Source organism: Branchiostoma lanceolatum, chromosome 18 (genome assembly GCF_035083965.1).
Source record: "Branchiostoma lanceolatum isolate klBraLanc5 chromosome 18, klBraLanc5.hap2, whole genome shotgun sequence".
Taxonomy (NCBI): Eukaryota; Metazoa; Chordata; class Leptocardii; order Amphioxiformes; family Branchiostomatidae; genus Branchiostoma; species Branchiostoma lanceolatum.
The window spans coordinates 6,674,460-6,699,457 of record NC_089739.1 but is presented as its reverse complement, the minus strand read 5'-3'; the positions used below and the strand labels follow the sequence as shown (position 1 = coordinate 6,699,457).

Sequence of the window (24,998 nt, the reverse complement as noted above, 5' to 3'; positions counted from 1 at the left end):
TACGGGGATTCAATTTTTTGATAAAACAGGAAAGGAGGTTTTCGTCATGTTTTAGGTTTGCTGTTGAAACAATTTTGTAGTACAATAGTAAAAAATTTGAAGCACAGTGTCATGAATTCGGGATGTAGATTTATCGAAAGATTATTAATCTAAGTTTCTAAACATTACATTATTCTCAACTCTTATTATCTAAACATACTAAGAGGCAGTCCATTTTCTGTACAGTACATATTAACATATATAAGCAGGTATATTTGATCAATATTACAACAGACAGTAATACAACTTTAAGTATGTAGTCTGTTTTAGAAAAAACAGAAAGAGATCATAGGAAGGCGACAGAGAATAATGGTTTCCCTTTAGAAGCGAATTAGGCCATCATGACACTCTTTATTCAGACAGAAAACGTTCCCAAGACATTTGACCTTCAAGGACAATTCCTTATGTTTGAAGGTCGTACCAATGGCAGACACCTCCTGCTGGTTAGGCTCCTCCTGTGTGTGGCCAGTTCAAAGGTCGTGGGGCTGAAACTGCAAGGTGGTGGCTTATGATTTGTATGGAAGGATAATCTCTCTCAAGTTTTCTCTTGTCTGACAAATTAGAGAAGGATTTTTTTTAATGGTTTATTGGTAAAAAAATGACCCATGTTGCTGCAATGGTATCCTTTCTAGCGCTGAACTGGTGCAGGGGTTTACAATCACATAATACACATGGGCAACAAATACATATTTGCTCCACACTTTGTGGAACTGTCGCAAGGGTCTGGGCGGCTGCCATTCGGCACCACCGGTGACCTCAATACGGCCTTCCCCAGCCGAAGCCGGGCACCCATTCACACCTGGGTGGAGTGAGGAATTTCGTCTGTAAAAATACTTAAGTGCCTTTCCCAAAGGCACAACATTGGGGCATATCAGTGGTTTTGAACGATGCCACAATTTAAAGATGACACAAAGCCTTTCTTCAAGTTCAATACAGGGGGAGTCATTTTATCTCAGCGAGTTTCCTTCATGCAAACAAAATGACAAAGAAGCTTGTAGACGTGGCGGCCAATAATTATATAATAAAGTCCGGTTACATTTGTAGTACAATTGTCGTACGATCGCAAAGTAACGGCATGAGCTTTAGAGTCATTTCGAACAAAATAACACCTAAAACAACTGTTCACTCACCTCTCTCCCGTAGCAGTGAATACAAATCAGTGATTGCTATTTTCAGTCAGTGTGTATTGTACAAGAGGTTTGAATACTATGAAATGGCTTAACCAGGTGAGCCCAACTCCCGAGGGATACGTAATTACTACCTGACCAGGCCTCTCCTAGACAGGTTGGACAATGTTATCACCTGTTGAGCATTTTACATAAAGACCTTGAAAGAGATAATGGGTCATTTACGTCACTGTCCTGATGTCATACTCATAGTTCTTACGTCAATTACAGTGGCGAAGTTGTTTATTCGTGAAATTTCTCTGAGTTTCCATTAGAAGTAGTAATGTCAACATTTGTATATAGTAGATCTACACACACGCACACATACAGTTCCTTCTAACATTTGCAGTCCATTTTATTTTCAACTTTAAAAGATAAGTGTAAGAAATGTGACAAAAGTAGAGGCTGGACAACACAATTATGCCTCAAAGTAGACACTTTATAACATTCCTTACTCTTACGATGATTAGTACACTAGCAAAGGTACATGTATACGTATCTGGTACCAGTCAAACCACATAATTCCCCAACCCTTAATTACAGTCGGAATGTAATTTCAACTCACTAAAGTCTGTAATTTATTTTCAAACGTGAAAAAAGGACACAGATAAACACCATTTTCCAGCGTTAGTAAAGCCGACAGCCCCGTGTATGAGGGAGCTTCAGGCATAAGTCTCAAGCGTCAAACCTCTAGATCTGCACGAAAAAACAACAACACACTAATCGAGAAGAGTAGGGGTGACCCAGTGTTCTTGGCCAAATATGCTAGACATAGCAAAGCTGCATTGCACTACTTTTAGCTACTTGAAAAAGCATCATGCCTCACCTCAATTAAAGATGACCTCATTACCTTGCTATAGCAAAGACACTAGCCTGGGTACCATCCTCTGTAGTAACCCCTGGCTCCATCTTTTTGCTTGCTTACTGATCTCCAAGCAGATCCACGCCGGGCGCGAAAATCGTAGTATGCTAGCCAGAGAAGGTCCAGTCAGCCAGAGAGGGTCCAATACCGGGCTATTGGACCCTCTCTGGCTGACTGGACCTTCTCTGGCTAGTATACTACGATTTTCGCGCCCGGTGTGGATCTGCTTGGAGATTACTTGCTAACCACAGAGTCTACACCTGCACATATCCATAGTTGGCAAGCAAAAACGATTGAGCCAGCGGTTACTGTAAATGTATTTAAGTTTGCATGGTTTTAATTTCGCGGTAGGGAGAAAATGGATTTAAGTTCGTGTTTGAGACAATTAGTAGACAAAGGAGTAGGTGTGCCAAAGATTTTGCTGTGGTTTTGATTTAAGTTTGCAGCTAAGAGCTTACTGCGAAAAACGTAAACATAAAACAATCGTCTTCATTGTCAATAAATACAAATACAGTACAATTACAAATACCACCGCAAACATTTCTGCATTCACAGTACTACGGATGATGGTGCCCAGGCTACAAAGACACAGCCAAGAAGGATCAAACTATGATAACATGTTCATCCAGCCCTGTGATTGAGTATAATTGAGGTCAGTTATGGCACAGATGCTGCAGCGTGTAATTTGACACCTCGACTTCATATTTCATAGGGTTTTATTCCAGGTTAACTGCCGGAGGGTCACTTTAATTACTGTTCGCACCATTTCTAATCATATTGCATGTATTGGCTATATACTTGTATAAAGGGCACAGGGTTTGAGAATGATAAAGGTCATGCGAAGAGTTTGTACAGTTCTATCCCTATAAGTTTTATTGCTAGACAAATTTTCTGAAGAAATTGGTTAGTTCAGCTACATAACAAAATATCAGCATAGCCGACTGTACCTGGCTATAATATAGTAAATCTTGAAACGTTTCCTGTGGTTTTATTTTCGCTATTTTTGCAGTGAGCTCTCTATTGCAAAAATATATTTCAAATGTATGACTCCTGTTCTACAGAATTATTTCAACTGTAAATTCAAAACAAAGTAAAAATCTTCTTGTCTGCCCCTATTGTGAAATAGAACAACCAGAAAAATTAAACGAATTTACGGTAGTTTTCTCAGAGCTACCAAAGAGGCATTAACAGCAGGTGCAAAGAAAACACCTGTCATCTTACAAATCTGTTGGAAGCTCATAGCAGATCTTCATTCCTTGGGGAATAAGACTGTTATGCAAATATGTACCTGCTCTTTTGAGAAAATAAGACAGGTGTTGAGGGGAATGAAAGTAAGTGCAACTTTACTGTGTTGGGAGCAGAAGCATAAAAGGAACAGACAAATGGTTGTTCAAATTTGAAAATGTCTAACTCTAAGCACGTCTTAAGAATTCCTTTCCTCTCACCTGTGTTTAATGCAAAGTGGTTGTTCTTGAACTTGTCTAGACTCCAAGTGAGTTCTACACGCGACATTCTATTACTCATTCCTTCCTTCACACCCTTGAAGGGCCAAGAGACGGGTATGAACTTGCTCTTTTGTCTGTAGCAGGGTACATTTTTACAGGAAGGGGTTGCTAGCCTTTCCCCTCGAGGCACCCTTCCACATGGGACCCTGTTTTCTGTGTTTTCTGTCCCTTCTGAAAGACGTCAAAGCCCAACTGAGATGTCCTGCCCCAGGATTTGAACCGGGTCTCCCAATTACCAACTAATTGGAACCAGGTGCTCAACTATGAGACTGCTACCAGATGAGCTACAGGGACATCCACACATAACATAAATGTCATAAAGAGCATTTTTACATGAGGAATTTAGAGTCATTATCTGTTCATTTTGACCACAAAGTCGTTAATGAGTGAATTACATTATCCTTCAGGTGATTAAACAGACACAGGATTATCCTTTCCATTCAGAGATTTAAGCTAGATTACACAAGGCTGATAATTAGGTGTAATTTTTCATCTACACAATAGATTTTGTGACTGTAGATCAATGACTTTAATTTCAAAATTTCAATATACTTCATTAAAATTGAAAGATAAATATCATTCATAGTTGCAGTATTTTGGAAAACTTAGCATTTTACTTCTTCAATCATGTCAATGGTATATTATTTCTGAAACATCAACATGGGTTGTTCCATTAAAAGACGTAGAGGGGGTGGTCATGAATGATTTTTGAACCGCTATTTTTTGCACTTTGACTATGCGTTAAGTTTTTTTTATGTCACAATATTCAAGCTGGAACCAGGATGTTTACCTGTTTTGCATACTGCTAAAATGGAATATTCCTGTTCACCCCCCATGGGGTTGAAATTGTACAGTCCTACCAGAAACTTTAGTATGACTTCCCCTGATTCTGCCAGCAACCATCTACAAAATGTACATCAAAAATAATAAATCGCTACAAACTTCACCCAAAGACACTGCCAGAAGGCAGTCATTATTTTCCGTAAGCTTCCTCTGTACTTACTAGGACTGAAATTCTTTGAAGCTGACATTGTAACTCGATAGAAAATTGTCTTGGATTCTTCAAGGAAAAGCTGGCCCAGAAGGAAGGAATACCAAGACAGGAAACATTTTTTATCAAAGCTTACCAAAAGCTTCGGAGCAAAAAGTGGGATATAAGACGCAGCCTTAAGGAAGGGTAAGTAAATCATACGTCTTTCAAGATGCTGAAAGTGATTCTTTGTAATCGGCTACTTGAAACCTGGAAGCAGAAAGTTTTTAATGTGTCTTATTATGATGCCTGAGATATGAAGATGGTATTATATACATGTACAGGAAAGATGTGTAATTTGATACCCCAAACTTCTCCGAAGCAGAGAGTTTAGGAAAATTATGATTTATATGTACAGTAAATAATCTACATGAAGCCTTTTGTCCTTTTGTTGGTTTTAAAACTGTCTCAAACGCACTGACACATACATGCATACATGTATCTATAGTATCATAAGCAATTTGTCAGAACTTATATTGATTCTCTCGAAGGTATAACATGACAACAGAATGAACAGATCCATATCATTTCATTCCAGATCCCTAAAGGGGGCTGACTCGGTAACAAACATAACAATATTGACAGAAAGTGTTATGGTATCCTTGATGCTATCTTCAAGAACACAATCCAGGATGCAGATAAAGTGGATACATGATTTTCAAGGGCTGTATTATGCTTGTACCAGATAGGATACAATGTCCTTGCTTGTACAGGGAACTTTAAAAAAATGGTTCTACAAAAAAGGATAAAACTAAAAGCACGGCACAGACTTTCCCCTTTGTTGATCTTCAAGTTGAAAACTTTTTAAATCTGGGACTCCAGTGGAAGCTAATCTAAATAGGTGTGGCGCCCCCAAATCCTAGCACTTGCAAAAAATTATTTTCTTTGACTATGGTAGCTGTCATGACATTCAATCGTACCATGTACAGTCTGTTTCAGAAAGAAACATGTACCTTACCTTTTTGCTGAAGTCTGGAGTATGTACCAGAAAAGACAGAGGTGCACAGCCGACCGCTCTGTTTACTAAGAGATGTGGACAGATGGGGTGAGAGAGAACGCCGCGGTACCCTGTTAAGTTCTTGTTTAAGAGCCTGAGAACTGTAATTTTCCACGGAGTTGCAAATGTTCCATTCAAAGGGGACAAGCGGGGGTCAGGAGGGAACAAAACGGCGCACACAGCGGGGGGAGCTACGGTCGCTGCCTGCTCATTGGATCGTTACGGAGGCAGCGTGGATGAAAAAAACGTCCGTTTGACCCCGTGTAAGGAGACTGGTCGTACAGATGGCAACTCTTTTCTTTCCGAGCGTTAGTTTCCCAACTTTGTTGTAAGGGGAAGAAAGAAGGAGAAATGGGGAAAATGAGGAATGGGATTCTGGAACGTGGAAACTGTCCAGTGGCTTTATTCATGATACATAAAAATAGCGATTTGATACCAAGAAGGTAATCCAAGGTCATTCGTGAAAGTGGCTATGACAAAAAAAACTACCTCAACTCTATTTTCCCTTTATGAGCGTGGAATAATTAAGTTCTGTTTCCAATAAGATTCCACTCAAGATAGGAAAACAAATAGCGTATTGACAAATCCTTGGGACTACATATCTAAAAAACTATAATTTTCTATTCAGATACATTCTAACATATACACAAAACATGTTGATTTTAAAATTAAGGAGAGAGATAAAAAAAAACATCACACTAACATTTCATTGGTTAGAAATTTTATTTTCTGCACCTATAAAATGTACTCTTAGACTAGATTTTCACTTTTTCTTTACATGCACCAACAAAAGTGTATTGGCTTCAATAGCAAGTCCAACTTGTGTTGAAACTAGCTAGTGTGATATTGAAAGGATGTAAGTAGAAAGGTACACACAGCCATAATTGTTCTAATCCTTGAGTACATCTTGGAATTAAAGCATAATTCAGTCTCAAAAATGAGTCCATTTGCTGAGAACACAGACCACGTAACCCTGCACTAAGACCATCTAATAACCCCACTCATAAGGCCCGATTCGGAGCTTAAACAACTCCGCTCTTCAAACAGTCTCATTCAGACTCTACCAGCTGCAAAACGCTCCATTCACGGTGGGCGGCCTGTCCCATTCGTGTAATCAGATTAACCACGGGCAAAAATGGCGCACGGTAGGGCGGCTGGGGTGATGGACAGGTCTGGTGATGTCCAGTGGCGGACCAGAAAAAATTGTGATAGACCCATGACCGAACTGACCACCACTGCGAACAACCTTTGACAATACTGGAATATTTCACTTCTGTCAAACGCTCAAAGAATTTTCAAAAAGTAGCCACCTTTTCGTGAATTTGCCCTTTTCCTTTAAAATTGTTAAAAAATTGTTAAGCTAGACTATAGAGTATGTTCTAGTCTGTGACAATGGGTCTAAGCAAAGAAAAGCCTTCAAAATATACGAAGAAATCAAAATCAAGAATTACCAAACAATTTAAGTACCTATCTGGAAATAAGCTTTCAATCATGTTCAAAAAGTATTATTTCAAGCAAATTACATTTATGCATACATGAAAAAGAGAGAAAAATATTGTTCAAATGAAGCCAGTCCATAAACTGTGCACAACATGACTTAACATATTTCACAAAATAAATGTTCCCATGGTGCAAGCCTGACAAGAAAGGCCATAATAACAGGTTTGCAAAAGCCGGCTGAAAGGCGCTAATATTCCTAAATTGGTGGTTTTGAGGTTACTTTGTTGCGGAAAATGTTTTCCCTACATGGGGGAAGGGGGTGCCTTGTATGAACCCTGTAATTTAAAAATGGACTCAACGTTTTCCAAGACTTAATAATTGGCCTGCTAGTGAATAGTAGTGGGCCTAACCTTCAACTTTCATCTCTTCAAAAGGTCTAATAAGTATCAGCGGTACTCCAAAAGGGAGAAGCTTACAAATTGCAGTCTTTCTTATGTTTTTGCTGTAAAAGAAGAGGCCTTACAATCAAGGGAAATGTTTAGAATTGTGGTTTAATATCAGTTGAGTTAGATAAATGGTCTTTTAAATGGTTCGGAAAGCAGCTGCTGCTTGCTGCTTTAGTATCAATGACAATGAAATAATGTCCATGCCCCTCCCCCAAGGAAAACTCTCAACCTACAAATCATGAATGCCGAATGTTAAGCATATTATAACACAGATACTTTCCATTTTTTCAGCTTGCAGAAAATGTATATTTTTGGTAACAAAATTTTTTTTTTAAAAAGGAGTTTTAATCTTAAATCACTCACAAATGCCAGATTCTAGATGGAAAACACTTGTTGCACAGCAAAAATGAGATGACTACAACATAATACAGTTTAGCTTATGATTTTTTCCATTCAGTCCTTGATAGAATTCTGCATCCAAGAATTGAGGCATCATGGTTAATGCTTGTTATTTCAGCACGAGCATGCACAATGATGGAATTGGATTAATGGTGTCAACATGGTTCATTCTCCTTGTGCACTGGATTTGTAACGGGCGTGCGCTGGGCTAACAGGATTGGGCCGGTGTCAGCTGCCTGAACTCACGACTACAGAAAAACAACCTCAACTGTACAGCTGAATCTAAAAATGAAATTTCTTTGTAAAATTTGTTATCTTTTTCTCCTGTCAAACATGTCTATAAAAAATGAAACTGATTGGTCAATAGGCAAGAGTGATTAATCAAAAGAAGTTATCTGATTGGTCAATTAGCATGAGTGAATTATGAATCTGGGTATGAAGCGTTAACTAGGTCATTACATTTTCTCTATCCGTTTTTCTATCAAGCAAAGATAAGGTACATAAGCAGTTACGATACTTTTTTATCGTCAAAACATGGAATACAAAACATTACTGTCCACTTAAAATAAAAGGATGTGCAAAATGCAAAGAGTTCAAATAAAATGAAGCCAACTTCTCTCTTTGACTTGAAAGAAACTTTTTGTTTCAACAGTAAGTAATTGGAACTACCTCTACTTACAAGTCATCACAGATTTTTCTGCGCCAACTTGTATCGCTTTTCAGCCATACGCCATTAGGTGTGGAAGCGCCGGATTTGTTCTAATCACAACCCACCTCCGACTAATCTTTCTCGGAGGGAAATCGAAGATAATGACGTTTTCCAACCTTTTTCAAGGGAAGTACCAATCAATTAGATGTATTAAGGTGCATTAAAGTCCATGTTCTATCAACCCCCGGAGGCCATTAGGGGCTTAAATGACAGGTAAGGTTTCAAACCACCTGTGGCTCATAAGGCAATACTAACTCAATTCAGGGTTTTATACTAGTAATCTGATTTTAGTGGATTCCACGGTGTAGTAGTTACCTTGATAAAACCTCATTATACTGACTTGTACTTTATAGATACAGGGCTCGAATTACTGGGTGCAACTGCACTTTTATGCATCCAAAATTGGAGCTGTGCACCTATTTTTTGAATGTGGATGCACCTGTGCATCTAGATATTTGTGTAGGGTGAGGTACATTAAGGTACCATTTATTGTACACTGGAATACAGCATATTCTTGACAAATAGGATCTATAAGTGTCAGAAAAAAACCCAGTAAAACCTTTGATGTATGACATGTTTTTAGAAGATTGGCTTTGAAACATTTCATGCCACCTAAATGGCAAGCCTGTAGCTTAAAATCTTGCCAAATATGTGAATGGTAAAAATACAATTTTTTTCATTCTTGAATTTGCTTACAATTGTTTATCCTTATCACACTTTCCAGCAAGGGTAAAAATGATAAAATACACATCATTCATTTTGAAAGGCCTTAGCTGTAGAAAGGTTAAATCCAGCGGGAGGTAGGAAAATGTCATGTAATTTAACTGCTTTAATTTGATCTCTGTGTAACACTGGAGAAAGTGGTGGGACCCTTGCTGAGAATTCGCTAATGCCAAAAGTATCAGGTAAATATGTTTTTGCTGCACAGCAGATATCAATATTGTTTGAGAACAAACCCCAGTAGAGGCCTGGAAGGGTTGGAAAAAAAAAACACGGAATAACAACATGTAGTCAAATGGGCACTAAAAGTTGATTTTGCAAAAATTTTTAAAGAAAATCCAGAACGTTACTTTGATACTTTGAAAAAGAAATGATACATGCAAAAATGTATTGCTCACAGAATACTGTAAATTCAATTAACTTTTGTTGAGGTTTTATTTCGCTGTTGGAACAATTTCTCCAGTACAGTAGTCACACAAAGGAGACATATTCGCAGTGGCATGAATTCGCTGTGGCATGAATTTGCGGTGGAGAGGTCACCATGAAAACCATGGATATAAAGGTCCACTGCAAAAGTTGCAAGATTCACAGTACACATGAAATGAGCTTGATTTGATGATTAACAAACTTAACACAATTACCATGGATCTCATTTATTGGATAATACAATTGCCAATGAGAACTATTCTACCAGTGTCAACGACAGAAACGTGACACAGGTACAGGCAACACACCTGTTGATGAACACCTGTGGATTAGGTAAAAGATCAAAGGATCACTGAAGCATCAGGAATATTTTGCCTGGTGACAAGAGAAACATCTGAAACATCTGGCTGGTCAAAACTAACTCCCAACTACTGCAGACTTACTCCCAACTTGTTCCCAACCATGTCACGACTCCTTCCAGACCTTCCTTCTCTGGTGACTCACTACACAAACATCCCAAACATCTGACTGGTCAAATTTGACTCCCAACCACTCTAGACTTGCTCCCAACCAGTCCCCAACCATTTCACAACCCCTACCAGACCTCCCTTCTTTGGTGAAAACAGAAACATCCCAAACATCTGGCTGGTCAAATTTGACTCCCAGCCACCACAGGCTTACTCCCAACCAGTTCCCAACCATGTCACAACCCCTTATAGACCTTCCTTCTCTGGTGACAACAGAAACATCCCAAACATCTGACTGGTCAAATTTGACTCCCAATCACTGCAGACTAACTCCCAACCAGTTTCCAACCGTTTCACAACCCATTCCAGACCTCCCTTCTCTGGTGACTGACTACAGAAACATCTGACTGGTCAAATCTGACTACCAAATGCTGCTGGATTTCTCCCAACCAGTTCCCAACCCTTTCACGACCCATTCCAGAACTATCGTCCATTACCAAATGTTTTCAACATTTTAAAACATTCAGCTGGCACAGCTGACCAGTAACCAACCTTGCCAACCAACTGCCAACCTTGCTCCCAACCTACCCTCAACCATGGTCAAGCTTGGGAAGGTTGGGAGGCCAAAGGATCGGTTATGTGTGACAAGGGCTTTAGGCATGATTAAACTTCTGCAATCACCCCAGTGTGCTTGGCTAAAATCGCGAGCTGCAGTGAAGCCACATAGCATTATCAGCCATCTAAGAAGTACTACGCTTTGCCTCACTGGAAGCCAACCTATTTTACCTTTCACTTTACCTTTATCGCTAGCGATAGGATTCACACAAGGTGTGACCAACCCTTGAGACCACTCCTAAGTGTTACCAGGAGAAGGCCCTCCCACAGGTAAGCAGATAGAGTGGAAAGATAAGAACAGAGAAACCAGAGTCTTCATATCTACCATGTAGGTACAACACACCTGGGGTGAGAGCAACGACCCTTGTCAGAAGTCAAACCTTTCTGAGTTTAACCTAGACCCCGTTCACACTCATTTTTTTCAATCGCGATTGAAGTATAATCGCGATTGTTCGATCCGATCGCGATTGAACGCAAAGAAACTTTTGCGTTCATACTGCTTTTCGCCAAGTGGATTAAAGTACGCCGTGATCCGATCGCGATTGAAGCACGAGGTCAAAGGTTCGGCGTCGCTTGCTACAAAATGGCGGGAGTCCCCCAACTCTTGATGATTTTGTATCTCTGGAGAATATTCTGTAGCCGTGGAAGGGAACGCAATCGGCGGGCTATGATCGCGAGAAGGCGTGAACGACGAAGGCTTTTGTATATTGGCCTCGCTGTAGTACGGGTAATGAACGCGACAAGTGCTGTAGACAGGACAATCTGGGAGCATGAATGAAGCGACGATTGGTGGGAAAACATTGTACTTGGTACATTACTTATGTGATAAGTTGCGACCCTAGCCTTGAACCGGCCGAAATCCCCGCGGATCGCGATGGAATGAATCGTAGTTGCGTTCACACTCAAAATTTGATTGGATTGGATTGGATCCGATCGCGATTAATCCAATCAAACTACCTCCGGAGGTAGTTACAATCCAATCGCGATTGGATCGTTTTGGATCGTTCCAATCGCGATTGGGAGCGTTCACACTGAAAAAATCAATCGCGATCGGATCGATTCAATCGCGATTATACTTTAATCGCGATTGAAAAAAATGAGTGTGAACGGGGTCCTAATCCTTAACTTGATCCACACCTGACTGGGTGTAGCACAGTGTTTTTCTACCATTTCCTAGGTAAGCTGGTACCTGTATGTGTAAAATTCCTCACAGTTGATGAGCTTCGGTATTTGTTGACCGCCTAAAAGTTGCCAAAGTTAAAAATCACCAGAGACTCAAGCATATTTTTGTCAGTTGGACTGGATGGGTCTGAAAACAGCATGAGCAAGGGGGTGAAGTCTACCATCTCTGATTGCCTTGCATTTTGTCACACAGAAAACAGAGGTGTTCCGGATCGGGACTACATGATGGTGTAGTGTTGGGCCTTACGGCTGAGTGGCCCAGGCAGTCAGGCCGAGCTGGCCCAAGTCGGGCCAAATCGTCTGACATCCAAGGTGTTGAAAAAGCACCCAGGCAAAGGTATCTTCACTCCAACAATGGCAGGCTCCACTGAACCTTAAGGGCCTGCCCCCCCATCAAGACAAAACAGTACATGCCATCGGACAACTCAGCTTTCATGTGTAAAGTGGACACTTTCTGCTGTGCAAACAGTGGGGATAGTATTGCTCTGTTGTAGGTATAACACAGACACTGTGAAAAAGAGTCACAAAACAGAATCAAAGTCTCAGACTCAACCTCCATTTCAATTTTCTGGAAGCTCTCCCGATCCTAAGCATAGACGTAAAAAAAAACCTCTGACCTACCCATGCTAACTCAGACTTTTGGCAGCAGGAATTAGGCAGCAGGGATAAGATTAATCTAAGAAACAGTGAAAAAGAATCACGAATTAGAGTCAAACCCTAACTCTATTTTCAAGGAAGCACCCCCACCCCCAAGAGGCAAGACCATACCACAGGCGTAATTCTAAGGGAGCCTTTTTTGGCTAGTATTGGGGAGAAAAAGCAGGGATAAGGTTAAGGCAGGTGTGTTATCTTAACCTAATTCCAACACCTTTGGACAAATACAGGAACTCTTCACTGTACAAACCCTTTCTCAAGGGTCTCCTCTTGCAAGCCCTCCCTCTCACTCTTTCAGCAAAGGTTTCAAGTCTCTCTCCCCTCCTGTGATCTTCAGTAACAGTAATGCTGACACTAAACACCCAACCATACACATAACACTAACAGATAAATACCTGTACAGGCTACAGCACAGGTCAAGTCAGGGAATGTTGTGTGAAAAAGTAGATACATGTAACAGGTTTTTTTCTAGAAAAATTGTATAAGAGGGAGCACACACAGGCGAGGGAGCAAATTCTATGCATTTATGGAAGAATCAATCGCTGAGTGAAGGCTGTATGCTGGATATTAAGCTAAAATCTGAATTCAACAAGGGGGAACTGGGCTGAAACAAGAGGGCGCCCCTCTTTCCTGATTTAGATAAACCCCTGATCATGTATGTTCATTTTGGGGGATAATCATACATCATGCAAGTTTTTAAAACAGAAAATAAGTGTGTGAGTAAACATCTTTTCATTTCAGCAATTTGTGTTTTTGGTACAAAAATCAACTGACCCTAAAACCTACAAAGTCTAGCCAAGAAAGAAGACATCCTTGATATTCTTTAACTTTTGTAGAGTTCCCATTCTTGTAAAAACTAGGTTTCTAATGTCAGGAATCGATATTTACAATATTGCACTCTGTTGGTAAAAAGGCTTTGCAGAGAAAATGTACAAAGACAGTGTCTATCAGGTGGCACTGTTACCAAAGCTTTAGGAATGTTTCTAAAAATAACATAAAGTCAGGTTTCGTTCCCTTCCATGGGAATCTATGGAATGGGGAATTCCCTCTGGTAAAATTCCAGTCATCATCGAATTTCCAAGGTGATTAAAAAAATGACACAACAGATTTAGAATGAGCTAACAAAAAAGTGCATCAAAGAATTATGTGCAAGAGTTTTTCTAAAAAGACATAATATGATTAGATTCTAAAACTATGGTTAAGTTGTTTTTATAGCATTGTTTGACTGCTATTAGTATTAAACAGATAGGCAGGCATACACAATCTGACGCTTTACAGTAGCTTATACAACCAGGTTATGCAGTATGGTAGTCTATTTGTAAAGTACATCAGCCCAGGGCCATCAGTTTGAATGAATGGGAGACGAGTGAAAGTCACACCACATCAACCACACTCATACAGGCTTTCTTCAATTATAGAAGTATACAGTAACAAACGTTGTAAAGAAATGTGACCTCAAGGCACTAGAAGACATGGATGCACCACAAAGCGACACTGACGGCACCCATGTAAGAAATGCATTTGAGGGAAACCCAGACCACAAAAGTGGTCTCAGCCCTGTGCCTCTGATATGGCTTCCCTACACAGAACACGCCGACCGTGACAACAACAATATCCACCATGTAACATGGAAACAAACTCTTAAACATTCCTCCAATGACTTCAAACCACAAGACATTAAAAATACATGTGTCCCCCTATACCTACTAATTACATATACCATTTACAACAGTTAATGTCACTTCTAGTAAGACATATTGACTATGTACTTCACATGTCAGTGTGCGCTGAATCCTATGTCAATATGTTACCCCACACTACACGTTTACCAAGACATTAACGCAAGCTTCCCCAAACAAACAACACACCTGTTTAACAAAGGTGACACCTACCTTGCTCTACCTGCACAGGTGTTAAATCCAAGATGTCTTCGAGTGAAACGTCTTGACGTAGAAGGAACGGCGTGTTTAGCAAGGATCCCGGCACTGCAAGCTGCTCAGCTGGTTTCACACACACTAGGATCACACTGGGCCACCTTCAGGGACACAAAGGATGACTCATTAATATTCATGAGCTGGCACCCCTCGACCAATTGTCTATCAGTCAGGCCTGAACTCATGAATATTCATGAGGGGGAAGGTGAGTGCCTTGGGGGCAAATTGTGCATGAAATTTATGGTAATGATGGTAATTGGATAAGGTATTGAAAGGAGAGCACATCTCCATGGGAAGCCTTTTTCATAAATATGTGAAGTTTTGGGATGCCAAAAATAGTTTATAATTGATGACATGTACAGATATTTGGGATTCTCTCAATCAAATCTCATGCTAAGGAACAGGTAAAAGTATAAGACCATGAGCTAAGACAACTCGTTTAAAAAAGACCTGCTAAGAAACAAGTCACCATACTTCTGACTTCATACGTCTGAAGAAATGTTGAGGAAGAAATTTTAAAAGACTATACACAAAAATGTGCACAACAGAAAGTACAATAACTTATCATGAATACCTTTCTGCGTTAACTCAGTAACTGTCCTTATTCCATTTTCACTATTTTGCTCAACTTCAAAGTTGAAATAAAACATGGCCACAAAAGTTGTAGAAATAAATACAGTTTGAGTATTTGAAGCATTTTCGTGCCATTTTTCAACCCATGTCTCCAAAGCCTTGTACTCAGTCAACAAGTGTGTCCTCCCCTCAGAGATGTGCTCTTTGTTGTCCCAACCCTACCACCTGTATGAACATCTTTCTGGCCCCCTAGGTGCACCCTCCTGTGGAGTGATGACCAGACCTGAGGCCTGCTGTCACACAGCTATTGTTAGGGAAGGTTCACTATTGTTCTGTATGGTTCCACATCTGTGAGGTCCTGCCAAGAGTGACAGGGACCCAAATACATCCAGGGACTGTTCATTATTGCACTGAGTAGGTTAGAATATGAGGAAAGATAATGATGCTCACGTTTAGCCCCACCTGATTATATCAAGATTAGTGATTCACGATTGCTAGCCTTTACTGTTTAGTAAGTAGATTTTGAAGTAGATTTTTTAACAGGAAAATAAAAAGGCTGAAGGTTTCAGAGACCTTGACTCATAGGAAATAATGTACACTCCCTTACTTTCAGCCAGCTGACAATACATAGCTATTGTCTGCTCTTTATATCATACTGATAGAGGTACCATGACACCCCCTGTCAGGCAGTATTGTCTGTCCCCCCTAACATCTGCTGAGGTGCCCACAGGAGGAGACACACACTGGTGCACAGTAGGCCTGTGGTGGAAATAATTGTATTATCTGCTCAAGAGATGGGGATACTGTATAGTCAAAATGGCCCATAGATGATAGAAGACTACCCAGGGGACCGATAAAATCTGGTAGACTGGTGGTTACTATAGACAGGATTCTGAATGCTTGGGTCACCAAAAAGTGGTCACATTGGTCCTTATGTCGAGGTGGTCCGTACAGGTTTGACAGTGTAAGATGATGTCAAGCAGTCATCCTCAATTGAAGTGACATGAGGCACGATGCATTTTCCTTTAGCTAAAAGTGGTAGTGCATCGCGGCTTCACTGTGTCACACGGCTCACATTTCTGGCCATCGCACACAAAAAATGGAAATTTAAGGCGAGGGTATTGTTGAAAAGAGGTAGATTATCTGTTTTTATCAGTTATCATGCAATTCTATTCTTGAAAATCCTTTTTGCTTGGATGAAGAAAAAAGGACAGAGAAAGAAAGATAGGAAGAAAAGAAGAAAGCTATACAAAATGTAATAGAATGTAAAAGGGTGAATGAGCTATCCATACTGTAACAGTAGCAGTTTCATATTGTGCGACTATTTAAAAATGAATATTTCTAAAAGAACTCACAAAGCCGAGAACAAAAAATGTACAGGCCCAGTAGAATTTATGAGGTGGGTCTGACTTCATTAAACCTTCCCAGGGCACAGAACTGTGACCTGAACATTCTCATGCAAAGGGAGGGCCACCCGCCATTTTGTTGTCCACACAGCCCTTTCCAATGGAAATGCACCTTCTTTTCAGCCTGGGACCACCAAAGAACAAACAGAGAACACAAATAAAACACCACACAAAAAGTCTCATTTATTTCTCCTAACAAAAAGAAATTAATGAATTCTATGGTAAATGATCAAAGTGCCCAAAAGAAGGAAGAGGAACAAAACTTCAAAGAAGGAAGGGCTGAATTTTAAATGCAGTGAGCTAATATAAGGAACACCAGTGGAAGTGTAGGTCACTTAAGGGTCATCTGTCAAAGTCTAGTGGTCACTGATTTAATTTCACTTTCATCACCCACGGTTGATGCTTACACAGCAAATATCCGACCTTCTTTCTGTTCTGGGGCTTCTTTGAGAATACTGAATTAGTGAATAGTACAGTCAAACCTGTCTATAGCGGTCACTCAAGGGACTGGCCAAAACTGGCCGCTAAGGACAGGTGGCCGCTATAGAGAAAATGTCGATTAATTGACCACGAGTGACACGTGTTTTCAGTACCCACTGAGATACATTTATTCACCGTACTGTACACATGTAAAGTTCGATTGTTGTTCTTCAACTCCTAGATAGTTAAGAACAAAATATATGTTGCTCAGTTGTCACTTACTGTTCGTTTTCGACCGTTTTCAAACATAAAATCGTGGCGACAATATTCCTTAGTCTCTTGTTGTGTTGGTTCGGTTCCCGCGTGGCTTGTGTTGATCAGCATCGACCATTATGCTAATAGAGTACTCAGAAAAAGGTCGCTCTTTCGAGGGCTTTTTGTATTTTCAGAAAATTGCAACAGCCCAAATTTTACATCATAGTAATATTATCCACATTAATTTTGAAGCTTTTGGTTTAGTAATTATCCTCAGTGATACTTTACAGCAAAATAAATTTAGTATATTATACCTCCGTAACAGTGGTGTCTTCCGATGACCTTTATGCTGCTACCTATCCAGTTTGTATCAGCGCCATTTTGAAAATTGCGCGAAACACGTTTTGAGCACAATTTGAATGAATTCCCGGTGAAAACGGAAATTGGGCCGGCATTCAAACATTTCGCGAACTTACCGCATCAGGTACATGTGTGTGTTGTATTTTCCAAAAAGCTGCCGTAATATTTGTCCAGTCGAAATGCACAGAAATGGTCAATTTTACCACGATGTACAAACGCAAGCCATGTAACGTTAAAGAAAATTATACTTGACTTCGCGTCAAACCATGGATTTTCTAACAAAGATAAAACATTCTGGTTTTCTTTATTATGATCCTATCCAGTTGAGTCCGCATAAATTTGATAACTGCGTGAAAAAATGAAGATTTTGAACCCGGCGTGCGGTGGCGATGCGGCTTCTACCGGCGCGCCGTGACCGTTATCGGCAGTGTTACTGTACTCGCGGGACCGAAAATCGTCTGGCCGCGACCGCGTTGGACAGGTGGCCGCTATAGCCTAATTCTTAATGCTTATGTCAATGGGAAAAATCCAAGGGACCGACAAAAAGTGACCACTATGGGCAGGTGGCCGCTATGCAAAGGTGACCGCTAATACAGGTTTGACTGTACTTAGAACTTAGGAACTTAGAACTCTTAAACTTTGAAATCACCAACGGGAGGTATGGAATCAAATAAAGTCTTCCATTCCCTGCTACCACAAAATAAAAACACCGCAAAGGTAAATGAATTCACAGTAAGTTTCCTTGCTGTTTCTTAGGGTGATTTTAAGGTTTATGGTGAGGGGTTGATGGCCCCTACCACTCTTCATAGTCTTATCTTTTTGAACAAAAAAGTGTGGTACAGTTATCCATTGATGTTTTCAAGGCTCCCTTCAGACAAAGACAAATGGCTAAACATCCCCTTCAAAGGACCATGTGATGCAAAAATAGTAAAGAATTTCAGGTGAAAAATAATCTATTCATCAAAATGTAAAAGTCAATATTGTAGACTCCATGAAGGTTATATAATGAAGCATGGAAATGTCAAGGTCAACAAGAAGCAAAACAAGGGCTCAAAATGAACCTGTAATATGCAACAAAAAACCCTGAAAGATTGCAAATAACATATCATCAACTTACAATTTGGTAAGCTAAAACTTTTGCTCAATATTGTGACTTCCATAAAGCAGAATACAGAAAAAGAGTGTTCCAAGCACAAAAAATAACCCTCTCTACTGATCAATGTTTCTGACACAACAGAATAGTCAATACCACTGTAGAATCACATGGGATCAGTTTTACAGTAAATCCTTTGGAAAATTTTTCATCCCTGACTCTTATCAGATGGATAAAGCTATTTGAAATCTGATTTTTGCTTTGATCAATGTTTCTATACACCAGAGGACACAAAAATAACTTCTTGTAAACCATAGGGAGCAAAAAATGTTATGATAATCAATATGTTTGCCACAATGATATTGAAAGAATTGCCTCAGAACTCAAAATGATTGCTGACATTGTCACTTGAATCAATACTTCCTGCAATGTTTCAGTTGACTCATTTTTCTTTCCATGACAGTCTAATGATTTTTACAGTAAAACACAGCACAACAAAGAAATCTTATATTTACAGGAATCTGCTAGACCAAGAAAGGGCGGATGACAAAGTGTTACTTTTGATAACTTTGCTTGAATGTTTGCAGTTTTCACGGTGACCCCTTTAGACATTAAAACCACTGTGAAAATGCCTCTTCTCTCTTTTGCCTGCCTATCCCCTTTGAAGACCAGACTTTGATTGAAGGATATCTTAATTGGATTTACTTGTTACAGAAAACATTCAGACACTTGCAAGAACTACAAGGTTACTAAAAAGTCACAAGTGTTAGAGATATGTTTTCTCTATTACTCATAATTTTGTTGGGAAATACCAAACTTTGAAGGATATTCTAATTGGATTTAGCTTTTACGGAGAACATTCAGACACTTTCGTGAATCTTAAGATTACTTAAAAGTCAAAGGTGTTGGAGAGGTTACTTCTACTGGTACGAAAAAGCAATATGATCTTTGACTTTGAGACATGTCTGGAGAAACACTTTAAGACATTGACATCTTAAGAGGGGATTAAGATATCTTAAGCCAAAAAGCCGCAAAACTTCTGACGGTGACCTGAGGGTCATAAGGAAGAGATGGACGGCTTAAGATGAAGTGTTGAAGCCTTGGAGAAAGTCTGTTTTCTCTAAGGAGAGAGAAAATGTCAACACTTGCTTGAACACATGTCAGCATGTTTCAGAGTGATTGATATGGGAACATTCCTGTGAGGATTGATCATGCAGTCTTGTGTCTGCAAGGTACAACTGCAAGGTCAATGGAAGGCATTTCTTTGTTTCACGAGTAAAGAAATAAAAGCTTTTAGAACCTTCCAAGATTTGGTGAGTCATTCCTTTGCATTGGAAAAAAAACTCTTACACTTACAGTAAAAAAGAAAAAAAAGAATTTTCAATGTGAACACTTTCTTTCCTTTTTCTTTTTCTTTAGTCTTTTTCTTCTTTCTCCTTTTTCTTTGCCTTTCTCCTCATTTGTTTTTCTTTCATTTCATTTCATGTCTTTTCATCATCCTTTTCCTTTATCCCTTTCTCCTATTTTTCTAAAGTTTTCTTGACTGTTTTGTTTTCTTGTACTCAGTTCTTTCAAGAGTTTCCTTTTCTATATCTGCATTTACAGTAGATACATACCTACAAACTAACTTATAAGTCATAACTGGCAGCTTTTAGACAATTTTGACTTACAAAAATCTCTTAAACAGATGGCAAATTTCTCTTTGCCCCTTGGAATCTCCAACAACAAACGGTCTGATAAAACAAATCCACCAGTCAAAACACCATCAGTGCTTTTCCTTTCAAAGTCCCTTTAGTTATCAAACACTGATAGTGAAGGGTGGGGTAAGGAAGCTAGGATCAGGGACAAGTGGGCTGGGGTCAGACAACGGGATTCTTGGCTTGGGCACAAGTCTTGTACAAACAGCTTTCAAGGAAAGAATGAAAATTGATTTTGCTCTCCTTTTTCAAAGTAGAGAAGTGTTTTTGCAATCAACCCGTAAGAAGAAGAAGAATTCTTCTTCTCCTATAGTCCTCACTAATTGATGTGAAGTATGATGCTTTTCCAAGTAGCTGGTTCAGTGAAATGCGGCTTCGCTACAGCTTGCATCTTTATCCAAGCACACAGGGTCATCCCTACTCTTTTTGATACAGTTTGATGCTTGAGGCTAATGCCTGGAGCTCCCTCATATTCATAGTCATACATGGGGCTGGAATACTGGTACATGTACTTTCTAAACCTATTTACTATCCATTGCATAAACTACTTGTTTATATTATTTGTGCGCATTATGCAACGTTCCTATGTGATAATTGATATAATTAAGGTCATGATAGGGACAACAGTAAATTGTACCTCATTAAGACACTTGAATGCCACTGCTCTTGGGGAGTGATGTCACACAAGGCAAGTAGAACTAGCACAGTTGTCTCCTGGCTCCCGGGAATCGAACTCAGGCCTGCCAGTGTACAAAGCCAACGCACTGAACACTAGCCTAAAACTAGTAAAAGTTCCGGACAAGTTAAACTGGTCAGTAAGTGGCGTTTGAACCACACTGTTACAAATATATTTCTGTATTCGTTGAGAAAAAGAGAGAAGTTACCAAAACTTTCCACCACACACTTAGACTCTAGTCTGAGTCAAATTATCTGCTTCAGTTAGCAAACTTACCGACAGAGTGCAGAAACGTGTTTCCCAATTAAATCAAAATCTCTTAATCACAGCTTGTGATGGCCCACCAGCCACAGATAAGGACCCTTTTTCTCCACCAAGATCTTCTCATTACACGTACTGAGACCCAATTAAAGCAAGTTTATCACTCAGTACTGGTCGCAGCCTAACATCCGTACATCAAAAGCACATCAAAAGGGTTTTCCAGATCCCCTGACTGTAAACTGAACGTGTTCGCCACTTCTGAAGACGCTTGAAGGTCAAACGCAGAGGTCAACATGTGTCAGGAGAAGTTTGTACAGATGGTTTACCAAGTAACGTGTTGAAAACTTGAAGTGTTTGAACCTTTGGGGGATCTGGAGAGAATTTCAGGGTCTATCTCAAGGGGTTCTGTTATAGAATTTCCTTGGGGGCATGTTAGCCCTAGACTAGAGCTGAAGAGTTGGCTGTGAAGGCCCTGGAAACATTCTGGCATCTCAAGGGATAGGTGAGGTAAGGTGATCTAAGTTAGCACCCAGGCTCTCAGTGGTCAGGAAGGTTGAATAAATGCCTCAACACATAGAATGTGTCATACTAACTTTGTCATTTTTCTTCTTTTACATCTTCTTCTTTGACTTTGGAAGGCTTCACTTATTAGTATCCGCTTTCCAATATTCATTTATAAGTTACAGCATATATTGGCTTATTTTGGAGATTCTTTATATGATGTACAGTATGGTTGCAAACTCTTTCTTTTGGAAGCAGACAAAAGTAACTTACAATGAAGTCAGCGTGACCTTTTCGAAATCCACATGTAAGCACCAACAGTTACAGGTGCCATATTTCTTAGCAGTGTGACTTCTGTGTTTCCCTCCTGAAATGTCTTAACCTTGCCTTCGGTCAACCCCAAGGTGACATTCTTTCTTAATTAGGTCTCAAGAAACATCAGAAGTGGCAGCTTCCTGTAACATTAACCTTAACCCAGTGCTTAATTGGCATGAAGAAATCTGTACATCCTTATTACTTCTGACATCACCTATGTTGTGTGAAACTGGATACCCTAGTTCCAATTAACTTGTAGAAACTTCCCTATGTGCACAAGATGTGAGGTATACTAAACATTTTTCTGCTATTTCTCAAATGACTTTCAAATGCATGAAGGAATATCTAAGGAAAGATACATACATGGGATGTCCAGAACACCAGAGATCCAAATCGAAAGTTCTACTGCAGTACCTGCTAAGGGGCCAAAATTTAACCATTCCCTTACTTTGCTCCAACCAACATACCAAATATGATAAAGATCAATCCAGGACTTCTTGAGTTATGCTTTTCACAGACAGAAAGACACACACTCACATGAGCGCGCGCGCACACACTCACACACCGACACTGACACACACACACACACACAGAGTGACCCACACACAGTGAACACACACACACCGCACACACGTGCACAGTGACACACACAGTGACACACACACAAAACATTACATTCTTGGTACATGGTGAAAGCAAGGGCAGGAGTTTGGGACAACATTTCTTACAGATTTATTTTGTAGTTTCCTCCCATGTCCCTCGGTGGTTGGCAGTGATGAAAGTCCCATTGTTCGGTGGGACTCCAAGTTTACTTAACATTGGCATCCTGCCTACATTACCAGGACTTTGGAGAACACCCAGAGTTTAAGGGTAGGGATAACCCTCTGACCTCACTTTGGCTCCCAGCCTGATTCAACACTTCTTATGCCTAAGAGATATATCTTCTCAAGGACAAGGACTTCGTGGCTGTCTCCAGCCTTAAATTTTGTTCTGTCCCACTCATTGTTTGGGAGCATGTGTTGTCAAGTTCCTTTAAAAATCTGTCATTCCAAGTTTACAAAATGAATTTTCATCAATTTCGTGACATCAAATTCAGATCTTTTTTACCAATGGGGTGAAATTTTTGTCGGTCTCAACAGGCAAAATACCATCCAGGACATTGGTCCACTATGTAATTTACAGCAGTACAGTTCTCAATTTCAGTCATTCATGCATTCACTCCTTACATCACTTATTTATTAACTGGGAGAAACACACTGATTCTTTCCCAAACTCAGATTCAGGTTTGTACATCTTTTCTCACATCTAATCTAATCTAATTTGCTTTTCCCCATTATCCCATTACATTAGGAAGTTCAAAGCAAACAGTGGAAATCCTCTTGAGTGGGTTTTTTTCAATAAGAAAACTCCCAAATTTTGAGTAGACATAGCAAGTCTTACTTCTGGGCTCAAAGTTAAGAAGTTCAAGTACTAAAGAGATCTTGGGCAGGAAACGTCTCAAGGATGTGTTTCACATAGGTCCTTCCAGGGCAGACATCAGGGATTAGGTCTGAGTGTTGGGAATGCTTCTAAAGCTGTGACTTGGACTCTAAAAAGTTCTTTTACGAATTCCTAAATGTTGACAGTGCTACATTTTGGCTTCCTAAAGGAAATACAGTTTCCTTTTTGGACTTTAAAGGACTACATTGCTATCTATAATTTTATTTCTAGAAACTTGGTAGTAACCTCTTGCTTCTTTTTTCAATGGTATCTTTTTTAAGACATGATTTTTATGTACATCCTGTAAGACCAGTTTTAAACAATGCCCCCTGTTGTGCATCTCCAAAACTGCAACTTTGTACAATAATGACTGATTTTACAAAAAAAGTTTTAATTTCAAGACAATACATTATCAATCTATATCTCTCTATGAAAAGCATACAGTCAAAACTTTAAGCCTGGGTACCATCCTCCGTAGTTACCGCTGGCTCTCCCTTTTCCTTGCTACGGAAAAGGTACAGCCAGCGGTAAGCTATGGAGTCTATGCTAGCCAGGCATTCAACTTTCTTCATCCTATGTTTCATCCAAACAAACAGCACAATTCAGAAGTCTGTACAATTATCTTCATTTTCCATCTTCCCTCTAATCCCTACAAACCCACATCTATTAGCTGGTTTACCCCCTGACAACTTCCTCTCCCAATAAATCACACATTACAAGTGCTGAAACTCTATATCCCCCAGGGAAGCCTCCTGGGTCCCTAATTTCCCCACATCACCAGTCCTGTCTGACCCCAATTTGACCCTCCGGGACACAGAGCCAGTAGGAGGGACAGGAGTGCCCATCTCTGGTTACCCCAAGAGACCCTCAGGACATGCTTGTGGGCAGATTTGTGAGGAAATATCAGGACAAGCTGTCAGGGTTGTTTCTGTAGCTGTGATTCCTGCTGATGTTTTCATTAGGGATGGCTGCATTTCTATCAGGGGCACACGCTCCGAAAACAAACTGGTCTGCCCAGTTATGTGAAATATTACAGGCCACAAATACATTCTAGCCTGGTAACTGTCCTCAACGGCCAGCTTGGGGGTGTTTTACTACGAAGCAGGAACTGTGTCAAAAATATCATATATATATCTAAAATAGATGTAATTCTAAAACATATATGTTTGAGAGAATGATATATATATTTTAAATAGATAAGATTTTAAAACATATATGTTTGAGAGAATGATATATATATTTTGAATAGATAAGATTTCAACATATATGTTTGAGAGAATGATATATACTTTTTAAAACAATTCACATTTTAAATCAATATCTTTTTGAGTACAATACATATTCTAGATCAACATCTAAAAATCAAACATA

General features: G+C 39.7%; 1 long non-coding RNA gene across 1 annotated transcript in view; it reads right to left on the bottom strand.

Moving 5' to 3' along the window:
- Positions 1-24,998, bottom strand: part of LOC136424474 (uncharacterized) — a 50,940-nt gene that overhangs the window by 11,718 nt on the left and 14,224 nt on the right. The window contains exon 2 of the long non-coding RNA XR_010753893.1: positions 14,550-14,692. This is a non-coding gene — a long non-coding RNA (uncharacterized lncRNA). The remainder of the gene's footprint in view (positions 1-14,549; positions 14,693-24,998) is intronic.